Below are 17,028 nucleotides of genomic sequence, written 5' to 3' on the forward strand. Positions count from 1 at the left end.
AGTAAATGGAACGTAGAGTAATTCCCTTTTCATGCACATTTCTCTCTGCGTGTTCTGACCTTGACTTTAAGCATGAAAATAGCATGCGATTCACCCGCTATTCGTTTTGGGTGGAGATCAAAGAAATGAACGTGTGCGGGAGGTGTCTACAGATACTGTATTCTTACATTGACTTAATTACCCTCATTCCACCTCCTTCACACGCGATGAATAAAGTCGAGCAACTTGTCGGTTCCAACTGGAACAACATGCTTTTCCCCGATGGAATTAACACCATTCTACATGCACTGTAATTTACAAATTGATAAGAGCTGCGTAAATTAGTAAACTGTTTGGTAAAGGGGTTTGTAAATATAAATGACAATTGTTTTACATCTATTTTACCTGGATACAAATGTGACTATCAACATACTGTAACACCTTTTCCACAGTGGAGTTTGTGAAATGCTGGCCTTATAACCTTTCAGGGATGAAATTTGGAGACCCAAGTTGTAGGCTTCTGTAGCCATGCGCAAATAACCGTATAGGGACAAACCTACAAGAGTTGATGATTATTAGGGTAGATTTGTAGGACTACTGTTCAACACCTATTGTACACTTCTCACCTTCCAATATTTCATGGGTGGATCAATTGAATATGGCAACTTTCAGGATGAATCCAACCACTATTTTTGATCCACCAATACATGTTGTGCATAAAAGCTCTCCAACCCGTTTTTAAAAAGTATTCATAAGTACTTTCCTAACCCTAAATAATATAAAGTATCCGATTTTTAAAGCTTCCAATGGGTGCTGAAAAGGGTGTGTGTATATACATGACTTTCTTATATTGATACCTAATATTCTGAACTGTTCTCTATATTTTAGTGAGTCTGTGGAGACAATTCAAATTATAGGTAAGGTGAATTTCGAATAAGTGGGAAACTTTTTGCATTTCCATATTCTGTAACCTCTTTCGACATCTATCCAACATATTATCCCAACACATGATATATTAATAACATGCTCAAGATGTTTCCTAATGTCACTGATTTTACCGTGTCCTTTGCGGGGTGAGCTTCCTGTTTGAAGCTTAATCAATCGCACTCTGTCACACCAATGAAGTGATGTAATTTTGATCATGTGGTTTCTCTGCAGTGGATTAGTAACAATAGTTATGATTTTTCTCTTGTCAGAACAATAAATAAATATGCCAGTAGTATTAAGCTGTCCCAGTTTATGTCCCACTCTTTCTGAATTCACACTACACCAAATTTAAAAGGATGGCTTTTGATAAATGTGCTGAAACCTCTATTGAATGAACTCCGAGAAAATCTGTTGACCCGCAATGTGTTGGCTGCGTGTTGCAGGTTTTTGGGCGTTTAATAAATTGCGCCGCGGTCGCCATGGCATTTTTCTTAATATATATATTTCACCGTGACCTACTGCTGACTGTCGGGTAGTGTCGCGTGCTGTTAGTGAGTGGGGGGTGTTTGTTTTTTGAGAGAACACTACAGTTATTGGCTGAGTCACGTTAGCGAGAGGAGAGAAAGCATCATAACTTACATTTTCGGTAGGCTGTTTAGATTGTCATTATGGAGAGCATAATAATGATATGCAATAAATAATGTAGACAAAGCACTGGAACAGGATATTATTTCTTAATTGGCTCGATAACGTAATGGAAAAGGAGTTTGTGTGTATATATGGCAACTCCTCTCTTGCTGTTAAATAAACATTGGGCTAGTTTTCAGACCTTCTGGCATGTTTTGAGTGGTCACTGGCTAGAGATTTGCTTGATCTGGCAACCCTGCCGGCAAAGCCTGTTACGCAGCTCCATAAGGTATGTCTGAATACCAACTACTGAAGTGCGCAGGAAAGGTGTACAGTTGCTGCTTCTAGCCCCAAGTGCCAAGAACACTTTGAGGGATCCTAAGCCATTCTTCCATTACAAATTCCATCATTTGGTGTTTTTTGTGCGTAAGCCCCAAATCAGGTACTGCTCATAGGGGTATCCTACAATGCTGTTCGAGGAGTTAGCAAGGTACATTTGTTTGGCTGTGAGTTCAACTCGGGATAACTGGTCATACGAAAGTGGCTTACCTTTTTGAAAAGTTAATTTCTATGGCAACAAATCCTTCAGAACTAACCAGAGGGCTATCTACAAAGCAAGCTAGATCTACCCAGCTTCAGTTAGCGTCACATCAACTCAGACTTCATCCGGACTACAACTGGATATTGCTCGTCCACCTGCCGCTAACTAGCAGGCTTGTAACTGCGCTTGCATGTCGCACATGGATAGTTGAACACCGAACTCATCATTTTGGTAAAATGCTGAAACATCAAACCATGGGCAAGTCTGCCGCATTTTCATTTGTGCCGAAATCAAAATGACAAAAGTTATCGCGCAAACTCAGCAGGCTATGGTGTGAAATAGGCTTTTAGAACTGCCGTGTTTTATTTTATTACTTATCGTTAATGCTGTCTTTGTTGTGCGTATTAATGCACAATGCACATTTATTCCCCACTCCTATCAATATGTTGTTATTATTCAGTCATAAGTGTTACTGTGCGTGAAGTTTAAAATGCATTCTGTCATTACTAAATGTGTAATGTGATTTATTTTTTAAACAATATATTTGATTAATAAAATATGGAATCAGTCATCTTCCCCAAACGAAGGGGATCTTATTTAATTGGTCCTCAACTTGAGGCACATTCATTTCATTCAGGCTAAATGGAGTTAGCCGTGAGTTAGCCAGCCCTGGAGCAGGTTAATTCTGAAGGATTAATTGTAATAGAAATTGACCTTGCTAAAAGGTGAGCTACTTTCATATGACCGGTTATCCTGAATTGAACTCCGAGTTGACCAAAGTTGCCTGCTAACTCTTCAAACCTGCTTCGCATGATACCCCTCTGCTCCAGAACAGTGTTATCCAGCATAAAGTACGGATGAAGCCTGAACGGGAATGTGAAACTAACTGAAGTTTATTTCGTAGGATACCCCTCTGAATATCCCATAAGCACAGATAGAACAATGAGACAAATATTTCACCAGATGTATGTGAAGCATCCGCTTGGCGGTTCCAAATATGGTAGTGAGGTAGCCCACTGGCTGGCAGTGGATGAAGATAAAAGGTGATGGATTTTGACCTACATTCTGCTAGTTCTCATCGATGAAACATTTGATCTCGATACAGTTTTTTGTTCCCAGAACTAGAATTGGCTATAAACAGAGTGGACCCAGTTTTTCTGACTTGACGCTTTGCCAAAGTTGGAAAAAATCACCTTGTTTAGGACTGCAAAGGTGAATTGAGTTATTGCACACATCACAAAGTAGGTGTTCTCTAACGGAAATATGCAGATGTATGCTAGAACGGGCCTATAGGATCTTGCTAGCTCATGCTTAGCTCTGCCCACCTCCTTGCTTGTTCTGCCCACTATGATTAATTTGTTCCCATAGACCACAGCCTGTCATTTTCAATCTTGGTTTAGTTATAAAAATCTTTGCCATAAGTGTTCATTTGAGTTAAACCTCTACAGGATTGGTGTCCCCCCCGCGGGACAATTGAGCTAACGTAGGTTAATGTGATTAGCATGAGCATGAGTAAGTAACAAGAACATTTCCCAGGACATTCTGATATGGGCAGAAAGCATAAATTCTTGTCAATCTAACTGCGCTGTCCAATTTACAGTAGCTATTACAGTGAAATAATACCATGCTATTGTTTGAGGAGAGTGCACAGTTATGAACTTAAATTGATCAATAAACCAATTAGGCATATTTGGGCAGACACAACATTTTGAGCAGAAATGCAATGGTTCATTGGATCAGTCTAAAACTTTGCACATACACTGCTGCCATCTAGTAGCCAAAATCGCCAAATTGCACCTAACCTGGAATAATACATTATGGCCTTTTTCTTGCATTTCAAAGATGATGGTACAAGAAAAATACAAAAAAAAATCTCTTTGTATTATCTTTTACCAGAGCTAATGTGTTATATTCTCCTACATTAATTTCACATTTCCACAAACTTTAAAGTGTTTCCTTTCAAATGGAATCAAGAATATGCATATCCTTGCTTCAGGTCCTGAGCTACAGGCAGTTAGTTGGGTATGTCATTTTAGGTGAAAATTGAAAAACGGGTCCGATACTCAAGATCAGAGGAGTATTCCAGAAAGATGGTTTAACAAATTCAGGATTTCCTGAAAATATCCGGATTGTCTTAACCAGATGAGGGAGTCTAGGATTTCTTGGTTCCAGAACAGCTGCTTCTCGTTTAAAGTATTAGGCTAAGCGAAGCGCAGATTGGTTCATCTGACAACTGGCGCGTGCAGCAACAATCAAAAAGGTCTAAATGTCTGACAGAGAAAAATAAAAATAAAAAATGGACTCAAAAGATAGAGCCCAATATTTCACAAGCCTAGAACAAGAAACAATATACATAGAATATGTTCACATTTGTACCAAAAAAAGTAATACATCTGCAGCCGCAAAAGCCAGAGAGGGAGCCTGGCAGAAAATTGCAGACAGAATAAATAAGCAACTCATCATACCCAGTGCCAGAACGAATCAGTTGGATGGGCATTTGCTTTCCATAGGTGGGCCCATTTTTTCACGGGGCCCCCTGTGTGTTCACACGCCTGCATGCATTTTTTAAATGGGTGTAATTGTAAAGACCATAGGCAGCTCATTAGTTTCAAGTTTGGGGAAGCTTACAATTGGTCCTACCATTTCTACCAATCAGCGTGCCTCTTATTAATATTTATACAGTTGAAGTCGGAAGTTTACATACACTTAGGTTGGAGTCATTTAAAACTTGTTTTTCAACCAGTCCACAAATGTCTTGTTAACAAACTATAGTTTTGACAAGTCGGTTAGGACATCCACTTTGTGCATGACACAAGTAAGTTTTCCAACAATTGTTTACAGACAGGTTATTTCACTGTATCACAATTCCAGTGGGTCAGAAGTTTACATACAAAGTTGACCGTGCCTTCAAACAGCTTGGAAAATTCCAGAACATTATGTAATGGCTTTAGAAGCTTCTGATAGGCTAATTGACATCATTGGAGTCAATTGGAGGTGTACCTGTGGGTGAATTTCAAGGCCTACCTTCAAACTCAGTGCCTCTCTGCTTGACATCATGGGAAAATCAAAATAAATTATCCAAGACCTCAGAAAAAGTGTAGACCGCCACAAGTCTGGTTCATCCTTGGGAGCGACTTCTAAATGCCTGAAGGTACCACGTTAATCTTTACAAACAATAGTACGCAAGTATAAACACCATGGGACCACGCAGCCGTCATACCGCTCAGGAAGGAGACGCGTTCTGTCTCCTAGAGATTAACATATTTTTGTGCGAAAAGTGCAAATCAATCCCAGAACAACAGCAAAGGACCTGAAGGAAACAGGTACCAAAGTATCTATATCCACAGTAAAACGAGTCCTATATCGACACAACCTGAAAGGCCGCTCAGCAAGGAAGAAGCCACTGCTCCAAAACCGCCATTAAAAAAAGCCAGACTACGGTTTGCAACTGCACATGGGGACAAAGATCGTACTTTTTGGAGAAATGTCCTCTGGTCTGATGAAACAAAAATAGAACTGTTTGGCCATAATGACCATTGAAAATGTTTGGAGGAAAAAGGGGGATGCTTGCAAGCCAAAGAACACCATCCCAACCGTGAAGCACAGGGGTGGCAGCATCATATTGTGGGGGTGCTTTACTGCAGGAGGGACTGGTGCACTTCACAAAATAGATGGCATTACGAGGAAGGAACATTATGTGGATATATTGAAGCAACATCTCAAGACATCAGTCAGGAAGTTAATGCTTGGTCGCAAATGGGTCTTCCTGTTACGGCTGTGTACGGGAGGCGATTCAGGTGCAGGAGAGCAGAGTAGATTTAACAGGCGCACTTTTATTCCGGTCAAGAAATAGGCACAAATGACATCAAAGTCCCCAAAAGAAAACACGGAACATGTACAAAAGTGTAGCGCGTGAACATCTCACATAACAAACAATTACACACAAAGACATGGAGGGGAACAGAGGACTAAATACATGGAGTGTGATTAGATAATGAAAACCAGGTGTGTATGGAAACTAGACAAAACAAATAAATATGAAAAATGTAGCGGCGATGGCTAGAAAGCCGGTGACGTCGAACATCGCCCGAACAAGGAGAGGAGCCGACTTCGGTGGAAGTCGTGACACTTCCAAATGGACAATGACCCCAAGGATACTTCCAAAGTTGTGGCAAAATGGCTTAAGGACAACAAAGTCAGGATATTGGAGTGGCCATCACAAAGCCCTGACCTCAATCCTATAGATCATTTGTGTGCAGAACTGAAAAAGCGTGTGCGAGCAAGGAGGCCTACAAACCCAACTTATTGTGAGAAGCTTGTGGAAGGCTACCCAAAACATTTGACCCAGGTTAAACAATTTAAAGGCAATGCTACCAAATACTAATTGAGTGTATGTAAACTTCTGACCCACTGGGAATGTGATGAAATAAATAAAAGCTGAAATAAATAATTCTTTCTACTATTATTCTGACATTTCACATTCTTAAAATAAAGTGGTGATCCTAACTGACCTAAGACAGGGAATTTTTACTAGGATTAAATGTCAGGAATTGTGTTTCGATAAAGTTTTAGTTTCTCAATCATTGTCACGTGGTTAATCAAAAATCTTAAGTAAATTCAAAAAAGTTAAAATTCAACTATGGCTAGAGCACTAGACTCTGCCATATGGACACATTGGTACACTGTGATCCATTGGTGGCTAAATGCAGCAGTTGGCTTATATCTTACATCAATTAAGTAAAATATCCTAAAGCCGACAAAAACAAAATAGTGAAATTCTGGTTGTTTCATTTACGAACTTGCAATGTATCAACTAGCCTATTCCAGGCCCTCAAAGTTTATGGCGATGGTGAGCTCGGGACAGAAAGATAATTTGTTTTATGGCATTTCCAATGGATATATGGGATCATCAGATCGTGATAAAGGTATTTTGCTCTTTCACACGAGGCTTGGTGATTATTAAGGGCGGGAGTGTTGGAAAGATTTTTAAATACTGAGGAACTATCATTCGCAATGGATGTTCGAACAACAGACTTTGTTGACTTGTGTGAGGTGAACAAAAATGTGTGGTGTACGTGTTTTGTTAAGACAATCAGAAATAAGACATTGCCAAATGGGCACTTTCCTACATATGCATGCATTCTGGAGACGCACCATATTGTCGCCACACACCCCTTCCCTTCTTCTTGATGCAACATTTTTTTATTTGTATATATTTCCCCCCTCCCCTTTTTCTCCCCAATTGGTAGTTAGTCTTGTCCCATCGCTGCAACTCCTGTATGGACTGGAGAGGCGAAGGTCGAGAGGCAAAGGTCAAGAGCCATGCGTCCTTCGAAACACGAACTTGCCAATCCACCCTGCTTCTTGACATACTGCTCGCTTAACCCAGAAGCCAACCACACCAACGTGTTGGAGGAAACACCGTACAACTGGTGAACGTGTCAGCGTGCATGCGCCTGGCCCACCACAGGAGTCGCTAGAGCGCGATGGGACAAGGACATCCCAGCTGGCCAAACCCTCCCCTAACCCGGACGACGCTGGGCCAATTGTGCGTCACCTCATGGGTCTCCGGTTCGCGGCCGGCTGTGACAGTGAAGCTTGACGCATTGAAGTCCCGCCTCTCCCATCTCCTCATTGGTTTTTAGGAGCATGTACAGTACCCATGTGGGTGATTGAAGATTAACTGAGGTCCACACTCCAGTTCAGATGGTGGTGGTAATGCACCTTAAAGTTGGTTGCCAACCGCCATATAAAGTCCAAAAAAGAAGCCTGAAGGAGGAGAGATTACTAGAAACAAATTTGGTTTGCCCTTTTATGTGTGGATTAATTGTCGGAGTAGAGGACCTTGTGCATTTCAGGTAAAATTAGCTAGCAACACAAGCTAGCTAGCAAAATTGCCATAAATATTTAATTATTTTGACCTGTCCCCAAATGAATACAGTTGGTTCAGAGTTCCTTTTGATATTTCAACCTGCATGTCCTGATCATGTCTGGTGTTGGTGGACAAAATCAACATGCGCACGTGGACGGGCCCGGTGTAGTCAGTATGTTAGTCATGCTCCCCGTTGAAGTATTTTGAATGCTTTTATTTAGACAGGAGTAATTATATAATTTTGGCAAAACATCAATTGACTTCAGGACTATCCAGCATCCTAACAGTGCACTCGCCAACTTTCCTTTCAAATTTCCAAGAGGCTGAAACCAGAGATTTCTATATAATGATGAGATTGTCATGTTTTGTCTTTGATCATGTCTTGTCCCTGTGCTTCCCTCTGCTGGTCTTATTAGGTTCTTTCTCTTTCTCTCGTAACCTTCCCCTTACGACAGCTTCTCGCAAGTTGACTCCGCGGTTCATTGGTCCGTTCCGTGTCTCTCAGGTCGTCAATCCTGTCGCTGTGCGACTGCTTCTTCCGCAACATCTTCGTCGCGTCCACCCTGTCTTCCATGTCTCCTGTGTCAAGCCTTTTCTTCGCGCCCCCGTTCGTCTTCCCTCCCCCCCCCCCGTCCTTGTCGAGGGCGCTCCTATTTACAAGGTACGGAAGATCATGGACATGCGTTCTCGGGGACGTGGTCACCAGTACTTAGTGGATTGGGAGGGTTACGGTCCTGAGGAGAGGAGTTGGGTTCCATCTCGGGACGTGCTGGACCGTTCGTTGATCGATGATTTCCTTCGTTGCCGCCAGGGTTCCTCCTCGAGTGCGCCAGGAGGCGCTCGGTGAGTGGGGGGGTACTGTCATGTTTTGTCTTTGATCATGTCTTGTCCCTGTGCTTCCCTCTGCTGGTCTTATTAGGTTCTTTCTCTTTCTCTCTCTCTATCGTTCCGTTCATGCTCCCAGCTGTTTCTCATTCTCCCTACGACCTCATTTACTCTTTCACACCTGTCCCCTATTTTGCCCTCTGATTAGAGTCCCTATTTCTCCCTCTGTTTTCCGCTCCTGTCCTTGTCGGATTCTTGTTTGATGTTTGCAGTTCCTGTGTCTTTTTCCGCCCTGTCGTGTTCTTTTGCCTTCTTCAGATGCTGCGTGTGAGCAGGTGTCTATGTCAGCTACGGCCTGTGCCTTCCTGAAGCGACCTGCAGTCTGTGGTCGCGTCTCCAGTCGTTCCTCTCTATTGACGAGAGGATTTCAGTTTCCTGTTTTGGATTTCCATTGATTTATATCCAGGAGTATCATTATTTGTTTTATACTGGAATAAAGACTCTGTTACTATTACGTCGCTTTTGGGTCCTCATTCATCTGCATAACAGAAGAATCCGACCAAGAATGGACCCAGCGACTACGGATTCTCTCAACACTGCCGTCGAGTTCCAGGGAGCTATGCTCGGCAGACACGAGCAGGAATTGTTTGCTGCTCGTCATGCCGTTGAGACCCTGGCCGCTCAGGTCTCCGATCTCTCTGGACAGTTTCAGAGTCTTCGTCTCGTGCCACCAGCTACTTCCTGGTCTTCCGAGTCTCCGGAACCTAGGGTTAATAACCCACCATGTTACTCTGGGCAGCCTACTGAGTGTCGCTCCTTTCTCACCCAGTGTGATATTGTGTTCTCTCTCCAGCCCAACACGTACTCAAGAGAGAGAGCTCGGATCGCTTACGTCATATCACTCCTTTCTGGTCGGGCTCGGGAGTGGGGCACAGCTATCTGGGAGGCAAGGGCTGAGTGTTCTAACGATTATCAGAACTTTAAAGAGGAGATGATACGGGTTTTTGATCGTTCAGTTTTTGGGAAGGAGGCTTCCAGGGCCCTGGCTTCCCTATGTCAAGGTGATCGATCCATAACGGATTACTCTATAGAGTTTCGCACTCTTGCTGCCTCCAGTGACTGGAACGAGCCGGCGTTGCTCGCTCGTTTTCTGGAGGGACTTCACGCTGAGGTTAAGGATGAGATTCTCTCCCGGGAGGTTCCTTCCAGCGTGGACTCTTTGATTGCACTCGCCATCCGCATAGAACGACGGATAGATCTTCGTCATCGAGCTCGTGGAAGAGAGCTCGCGTTAACGGTGCTTCCCCTCTCCGCATCTCAACCATCTCCTCCCACCGGCTCAGAGACTGAGCCCATGCAGCTGGGAGGTATTCGCATCTCGACTAAGGAGAGGGAACGGAGAATCACCAACCGCCTTTGCCTCTATTGCGGTTCTGCTGGACATTTTGTCATGTCATGTCCAGTAAAAGCCAGAGCTCATCAGTAAGCGGAGGGCTACTGGTGAGCGCTACTACTCAGGTCTCTCCATCAAGATCCTGTACTACCTTGTCGGTCCATCTACGCTGGACCGGTTCGGCTGCTTCCTGCAGTGCCTTGATAGACTCAGGGGCTGAGGGTTGTTTTATGGACGAAGCATGGGCTCGGAAACATGACATTCCTCTCAGACAGTTAGGGAAGCCCACGCCCATGTTCGCCTTAGATGGTAGTCTTCTCCCCAGTATCAGATGTGAGACACTACCTTTAACCCTCACAGTATCTGGTAACCACAGTGAGACCATTTCCTTTTTGATTTTTCGTTCACCTTTTACACCTGTTGTTTTGGGTCATCCCTGGCTAGTATGTCATAATCCTTCTATTAATTGGTCTAGTAATTCTATTCTATCCTGGAACGTTTCTTGTCATGTGAAGTGTTTAATGTCTGCTATCCCTCCTGTGTCTTCTGTCCCCTCTACTCAGGAGGAACCTGGTGATTTGACAGGAGTGCCGGAGGAATATCATGATCTGCGCACGGTCTTCAGTCGGTCCAGAGCCAGCTCCCTTCCTCCTCACCGGTCGTATGATTGTTGTATTGATCTCCTTCCGGGGACCACTCCCCCTCGGGGTAGACTATACTCTCTGTCGGCTCCCGAACGTAAGGCTCTCGAGGATTATCTGTCTGTTTCTCTCGACGCCGGTACCGTGGTGCCTTCTTCCTCTCCCGCCGGAGCGGGATTTTTCTTTGTTAAGAAGAAGGACGGTACTCTGCGCCCCTGCGTGGATTATCGAGGGCTGAATGACATAACGGTTAAGAATCGTTATCCGCTTCCCCTTATGTCGTCAGCCTTCGAGATTTTGCAGGGAGCCAGGTGCTTTACTAAGTTGGACCTTCGTAACGCTTACCATCTCGTACGCATCAGAGAGGGGGACGAGTGGAAAACGGCGTTTAACACTCCGTTAGGGCATTTTGAATACCGGGTTCTGCCGTTCGGTCTCGCTAATGCTCCAGCTGTCTTTCAGGCATTAGTTAATGATGTACTGAGAGACATGCTGAACATTTTTGTTTTCGTTTACCTTGACGATATCCTGATTTTTTCACCGTCACTCGAGATTCATGTTCAGCACGTTCGACGTGTACTCCAGCGCCTTTTAGAGAATTGTCTCTACGTGAAGGCTGAGAAGTGCGCCTTTCATGTCTCCTCTGTCACTTTTCTCGGTTCTGTTATTTCCGCTGAAGGCATTCAGATGGATCCCGCTAAGGTCCAGGCTGTCAGCGATTGGCCCGTCCCTAAGTCACGTGTCGAGTTGCAGCGTTTTCTCGGTTTCGCTAATTTCTATCGGCGTTTCATTCGTAATTTCGGTCAAGTGGCTGCCCCTCTCACCGCTCTGACTTCTGTCAAGACTTGCTTTAAGTGGTCCGGTTCCGCCCAGGGAGCTTTTGATCTCCTCAAGAAGCGTTTTACATCCGCTCCTATCCTTGTTACTCCTGACGTCACTAAACAATTCATTGTCGAGGTTGACGCTTCAGAGGTGGGCGTGGGAGCCATTCTGTCTCAGCGCTTCCAGTCTGACGATAAGGTCCATCCTTGCGCTTACTTTTCTCATCGCCTGTCGCCATCGGAACGCAACTATGATGTGGGTAACCGCGAACTGCTCGCCATCCGCTTAGCCATAGGCGAATGGCGACAGTGGTTGGAGGGGGCGACCGTCCCTTTTGTCGTTTGGACTGACCATAAGAACCTTGAGTACATCCGTTCGGCCAAACGACTTAATGCACGTCAAGCTCGTTGGGCGTTGTTTTTCGCTCGTTTCGAGTTCGTGATTTCCTATCGTCCGGGAAATAGGAACACCAAGCCTGATGCCTTATCCCGTCTCTTTAGTTCTTCTGTGGCTTCTACCGACCCCGAGGGGATTCTCCCTGAAGGGCGTGTTGTCGGGTTGACTGTCTGGGGAATTGAGAGACAGGTAAAGCAAGCACTCACTCACACTGCGTCGCCGCGCGCTTGTCCTAGTAACCTTCTGTTCGTTCCTGTCTCTACTCGTCTGGCTGTTCTTCAGTGGGCTCACTCTGCCAAGTTAGCTGGCCACCCCGGCGTTCGGGGTACGCTTGCTTCTATTCGCCAGCGGTTTTGGTGGCCTACTCAGGAGCGGGACACGCGTCGTTTCGTGGCTGCTTGTTCGGACTGCGCGCAGACTAAGTCAGGTAACTCTCCTCCTGCCGGTCGTCTCAGACCGCTTCCCATTCCTTCTCGACCATGGTCTCACATCGCCTTAGACTTTATTACCGGTCTGCCTTCGTCTGCGGGGAAGACTGTGATTCTTACGGTTATCGATAGGTTCTCTAAGGCGGCACATTTCATTCCCCTCGCTAAGCTTCCTTCCGCTAAGGAGACGGCACAAATCATCATTGAGAATGTGTTCAGAATTCATGGCCTCCCGTTAGACGCCGTTTCAGACAGAGGTCCGCAATTCACGTCACAGTTTTGGAGGGAGTTCTGTCGTTTGATTGGTGCTTCCGTCAGTCTCTCTTCCGGGTTTCATCCCCAGTCTAACGGTCAAGCAGAAAGGGCCAATCAGTCGATTGGTCGCATTTTACGCAGCCTTTCGTTTCGAAACCCTGCGTCTTGGGCAGAACAGCTCCCCTGGGCTGAGTACGCTCACAACTCGCTTCCTTCGTCTGCTACCGGGCTGTCCCCGTTTCAGAGTAGTCTTGGCTACCAGCCTCCTCTGTTTTCGTCCCAGCTCGCCGAGTCCAGCGTTCCCTCCGCTCAGGCTTTTGTCCAACGTTGTGAGCGCACCTGGAGGAGGGTCAGGTCTGCACTTTGCCGTTACAGGGCGCAGACTGTGAGAGCCGCCAATAAGCGTAGGATTAAGAGTCCTAGGTATTGTCGCGGTCAGAGAGTGTGGCTTTCCACTCGTAACCTTCCCCTTACGACAGCTTCTCGCAAGTTGACTCCGCGGTTCATTGGTCCGTTCCGTGTCTCTCAGGTCGTCAATCCTGTCGCTGTGCGACTGCTTCTTCCGCAACATCTTCGTCGCGTCCACCCTGTCTTCCATGTCTCCTGTGTCAAGCCTTTTCTTCGCGCCCCCGTTCGTCTTCCCTCCCCCCCCCCCGTCCTTGTCGAGGGCGCTCCTATTTACAAGGTACGGAAGATCATGGACATGCGTTCTCGGGGACGTGGTCACCAGTACTTAGTGGATTGGGAGGGTTACGGTCCTGAGGAGAGGAGTTGGGTTCCATCTCGGGACGTGCTGGACCGTTCGTTGATCGATGATTTCCTTCGTTGCCGCCAGGGTTCCTCCTCGAGTGCGCCAGGAGGCGCTCGGTGAGTGGGGGGGTACTGTCATGTTTTGTCTTTGATCATGTCTTGTCCCTGTGCTTCCCTCTGCTGGTCTTATTAGGTTCTTTCTCTTTCTCTCTCTCTATCGTTCCGTTCATGCTCCCAGCTGTTTCTCATTCTCCCTACGACCTCATTTACTCTTTCACACCTGTCCCCTATTTTGCCCTCTGATTAGAGTCCCTATTTCTCCCTCTGTTTTCCGCTCCTGTCCTTGTCGGATTCTTGTTTGATGTTTGCAGTTCCTGTGTCTTTTTCCGCCCTGTCGTGTTCTTTTGCCTTCTTCAGATGCTGCGTGTGAGCAGGTGTCTATGTCAGCTACGGCCTGTGCCTTCCTGAAGCGACCTGCAGTCTGTGGTCGCGTCTCCAGTCGTTCCTCTCTATTGACGAGAGGATTTCAGTTTCCTGTTTTGGATTTCCATTGATTTATATCCAGGAGTATCATTATTTGTTTTATACTGGAATAAAGACTCTGTTACTATTACGTCGCTTTTGGGTCCTCATTCATCTGCATAACAGAGATGCTCATGTCTCCTCCCTAACAATAGGAGTCTTTGTCCCAAAGGCAGGAATGCAGGCGACAAGGGTAGGTATGCATATTATTCCTATAGAAACGCATTGGGCTTATACTGGACAGATTTTGCAGAGAGTGAGCCCTCTCGCTTATCCTCTTCCTCTCTGCTGAAACTATCACCGGAGAAAGCATCTGTGCAAACAAAACAGTGCCCCTCTATATGTATATGATGCTGTCTCGACAGAAATAGTATGACATGCCATACTCTTTTGGTCCAGACAGCATCAGATACATGGTCTACATATAATGAGACAGAGGGCCGCTGTGTCGCTCGCCCGAATGCTTTAACTGAAATTAATACGTCTTTCTGTCATTGCGCATCTCGGTCAAATAAATAAAATATTGAAATCTTGACCATTTGGACTGGCAAGGAGGTACGGTAGGGCGGGCCAGGCCCTCTGGCGCAAGCGAAGTGGCAGATTTCCAATATCTAATGCCCCGTGGTGAAACACCGCTACCCATTCATTTGATGGATTGAAAGAAGTGAGAAGCGGAGAGGGCTGGGACCGTTGAGCGGTGCAAACGTGGCGTGGGACGTGGTGAAAAAGTTCAACATTTCCCAACTTTATGCAAATCACCAGCGGCAACGGCTGGGCGATGACCAATCATATCGAGTGGTTCCCATGCCGAATTTGATGCTATGCGACCCAAGGCTGGAGACTTTACTAAAATGGAAGCAAATGTATGTAATTATAACGGCATAACGAATCATGCAAAAAATGTACAGTTGAGAGGAATATGTTAATGTGGAGACAAACGAATATGCATTATTGTTTGTACAGATGAATGTGGTACCTTCAGGCGTTTGGAAATTGGTCCCAAGGATGAACCAGAATTGTGGAGGTCTACATTTTTTTTATGAGGTCTTGGCTGATTTCTTTAGATTTTCCCATGATGTCAAGCAAAGAGGCACTGAGTTTGAAGGTAGGCCTTGAAATACATCCACAGGTACACCTCCAATTGACTCCAATGATGTCAATTAGCCTATCAGAAGCTTCTAAAGCCATGACATCTTTTTCTGGAATTTCCAAGCTGTTTAAAGGCACAGTCAATGTAGTGTATGCAAACTTCTGACCAACTGGAATTGTGATACAGTGAAATAATCTGTCTAAACAATTGTTGGAAAAATACCTTGTGTCATGCACAAAGTAGATGTCCTAACCAACTTGCCAAAACTATAGTTTGTTAACAAGAGATTTGTGGAGTGGTTGAAAAACGAGTTTTAATGACGCCAACATAAGTGTATGTAACTTCAGACTTCAAATGTAGCTAAGTAAATGGAATAATACTCTTATTGCAATGTGGATGGCTCGTAAAATAGCCTTTCGTTGTGCATAGTGTAGTTTACGGTGTTGCCAGGGAACAGCACCCTCTTCGAAGAAGTAGGAGGTGAAGATCTCCCGAACACAGATTGCCGCTCTTGCTGTTTTGTTGGACGCCATCCTTGAAATATCCTGCAGAGCAGCAGACTTCCCCTCTGACACACGGCGGCAGATCCCCTCCTGGTCCTCGTGTCTATCCCAGGGTTCCAACACCTTCTTAAATCATCAAATTCAAGGACTTTCCAGGCCCAATTCCTTCAAATTCAAGGACCCAACATGGCATAGTTTGAGACACGAATCAAGGTTAATTACTGTTACAACACTGAGAATGTTTATAAATGAGAACTAGCAGGCTTTGCAGAAGCTCAAAGACAACAATAAAAAAAGAGAGGCTTGAATGTGTGAACACTTTTCAATTGTGCTGTGTTACAGTGATGGCAGACTACGTGGTCTCTTGCCATCTCGAACACAGCAAAACAATATATTGTGTAAGTTGAGGGAAAGATACTTATTCACGAGTTGAAGAGCTAAGTAACTCCTTGTTTATTTCATTAGCACCAGCTTAACACAAAACATGTCGCAGACATTTTTTCATGAACATGACCAAATGAATAGATAAACAAAAGCATATGACCATAAATAAAATGTTTTGCGACAATAAAAGATTAGATAAATGAATTGGATAAAAATAAATAAAACATTTCCCCAACCATTGTTCTGGGGTTGTTGGCCTTTTTGGTATATTTGCTTTTCTATTTATTTTTTTATCACTTACTCATTGAATAGTGTTTTGCCCTTTCTCAAACTTACAGTGCCCAACCCTTGCTTTTTGCTGCTATGCCCCTTTTGCTTTTCAGGTCATTCACTTTTTTGTTGAGTAGTGTTTCTATTTCAGCTATTTGTGCTCTTATCTTTTGCACCCTTTCTCAGGCTACTGAACTTGGCAATAAGAGTGAGGTTGCCTGTGCCCTTTGCTTCGTGTGCAAATTTGTCTGCTGAGGTCTCGAGAGCATTTGTCATCGGTAAGTCTTCTTTTCTTCCCTTTAAGTTGATCTATTTCATCTATAAGGTCTTTTCTCCTTTGTTTTTTTTTGCTCATCCATTCTTCTGTCTCTGTTCTTCTTGATGTGTCACATACCTCTGCCTTCCAGATGCCACTGACATCAGCAGCGGTCTGTCAATGCACACATTATGTATGCCACCCACAGCTCTTATGTGGTCAACAATACATCTCTGTGCTATGTATGAATCTTCCTTCAAGTTCTCCACTTCAATCTGCCAATTGATGGAGAATCCACGCTCTACTAAGACTTGCTCGTGTGACAGTAAAAGGAGTTGCTGGCAAATCTCCATAGATTTCTGAGCTCTTTGTCCTTTGACATATACTCATGTAAAAATGTGTGCACGCTGTCTTGGACAGGATCAAAGTTTACAAACTGAGTGTTGGGCCTGGACAATGTCATCAATAAAAAGTGAGTATTGTTGTATGATGTCATCACAATCTTCTTCCTTCAACCGATGACTATTTACAAGGTAGGTCAGTGCCT

The 17,028-nt window shown here is 44.6% G+C and overlaps 1 protein-coding gene across 1 annotated transcript in view; it reads left to right on the forward strand.

The window, feature by feature from the left end:
- LOC139576260 (lysosomal acid phosphatase-like) overlaps positions 1-16,769 on the forward strand; it is a 32,864-nt gene extending 16,095 nt beyond the window's left edge. The window contains exons 11-12 of the transcript XR_011675079.1: positions 16,412-16,503; positions 16,633-16,769. The gene's annotated coding sequence lies outside the window, so the exon portion shown is untranslated. The remainder of the gene's footprint in view (positions 1-16,411; positions 16,504-16,632) is intronic.
- The last annotated feature ends 259 nt before the right edge of the window (positions 16,770-17,028 follow it).

This window comes from Salvelinus alpinus, chromosome 5 (assembly GCF_045679555.1).
Source record: "Salvelinus alpinus chromosome 5, SLU_Salpinus.1, whole genome shotgun sequence".
Classification (NCBI taxonomy): domain Eukaryota; kingdom Metazoa; phylum Chordata; class Actinopteri; order Salmoniformes; family Salmonidae; genus Salvelinus; species Salvelinus alpinus.